At 41.9% G+C, this 1,373-nt stretch overlaps 1 non-coding gene across 1 annotated transcript in view; it reads left to right on the top strand.

Annotated features, from left to right (window-relative positions):
• The first annotated feature begins 1,370 nt into the window (after nt 1-1,370).
• Nucleotides 1,371-1,373, top strand: part of LOC143221596 (small subunit ribosomal RNA) — a 1,920-nt gene continuing 1,917 nt past the window's right edge. Inside the window, exon 1 of the ribosomal RNA XR_013011801.1 lies at nt 1,371-1,373. This exon is cut by the window's right edge and continues 1,917 nt beyond it. This is a non-coding gene — a ribosomal RNA (small subunit ribosomal RNA).

Here is a 1,373-nt window from a genome sequence, read left to right as displayed (position 1 = left end):
AGATAGTATATGAAAAGTTGAATATTTTGTGTTAAATATCCTGGAAATATAAATATTTATTGTGTTGTACAAAAAAATTTTTCATGCAAAAATTTTTCTAAGTCCCAACAGCCCCGCCGGACGGGCTGTTGCCGCGGCGGTTTGCACCCATAAGCGCGCGTGCTATTCACCGCGCGGCGCCGGCGTCCTTGCCGGCCGTTCGGTATCCTTAAGAGACTCGACGGTTCGGCGAGTCGGGCGGTTCAGCGCGCGCTTGGGGCTATTCTACGATCTCGGTCGAGAAGCAGTTCACGGCGCCTCGAGACTTCGGTCTCGACTGTTTCGTTCCGTACTTCGTTTAGAACTTTTCTCTACACAGCATTGCCACGGGTCGGTGTCTAAGACCGAATGGCCCTTATGTGGCGAGCCTCCCATCGAGGAGGTTGGTGACTTGTATGCACTGATGTGTATACTCGTACTAACTGAGCATCAACTCTTCTATCCGAGCTAAAAGTTTGAGATAGTTATGGAAAGATGTTTGAGAGAAACTAAAACTAGAAAGAAGTCAAACTTCTTGTTTGCAGAGAAACGAAAAGTAAATAAAATGAGGTTGGCTTTCGGAGGGGCATTGTTACACCCAGAGCCCAGCATGCGTCCTGTCCGCGCTTCCTCGGCACTTGTGTCGATTGTCCAGCGCCCGTGGTTACGTGCTACGTGGGATACTCGTGCTACCAGATGTTAGCTCAACCTGAGAACGCAAGGAAATATAAGAATTTGTTCTCGAGAGAAACCCAAAAGGGAAATATTAAACATGAATTTTATGCACTACACGTAATGATTTGTGATGTTATGAGAAAAATATAAACCGAGAACGCAGGAATATCTGGCAAATGAATTTGTTCGAGGTTAAGAAAGAAAGGAAAAGAAGGAAGGTGGCAATATGATATAAACTCGTTCGAAAGGTTCTCTGAGAATTCGAACGAGTAAAAATGAATTTATACAAAACTTAAGAGAGAAGAGAGATTGAGGGAGGAATATGATATAAACTCGTTCGAAAGGTTCTCTGAGAATTCGAACGAGTAAAAATGAATTTATACAAAACTATAAGAGAGAAGAGATTGAGGGAGGAATATGATATAAACTCGTTCGAAAGGTTCTCTGAGAATTCGAACGAGTAAAAATGAATTTATACAAAACTATAAGAGAGAAGAGATTGAGGGAGGAATATGATATAAACTCGTTCGAAAGGTTCTCTGAGAATTCGAACGAGTAAAAAGGAATTTTTATACAAAACTATAAGAGAGTGTCGTCGACCTGTCTCTGAAAGAGCTGGCGACGAAAAGACACACATATTTATTATATATTGAAAAATCGACAAAAATTGTCGAAGCTCC

Source organism: Lasioglossum baleicum, unplaced genomic scaffold (assembly GCF_051020765.1).
Source record: "Lasioglossum baleicum unplaced genomic scaffold, iyLasBale1 scaffold2786, whole genome shotgun sequence".
Lineage (NCBI taxonomy): Eukaryota > Metazoa > Arthropoda > Insecta > Hymenoptera > Halictidae > Lasioglossum > Lasioglossum baleicum.
The sequence above is the reverse complement of the archived record's forward strand: the minus strand, read 5'-3'. Positions and strand labels throughout refer to the sequence as shown.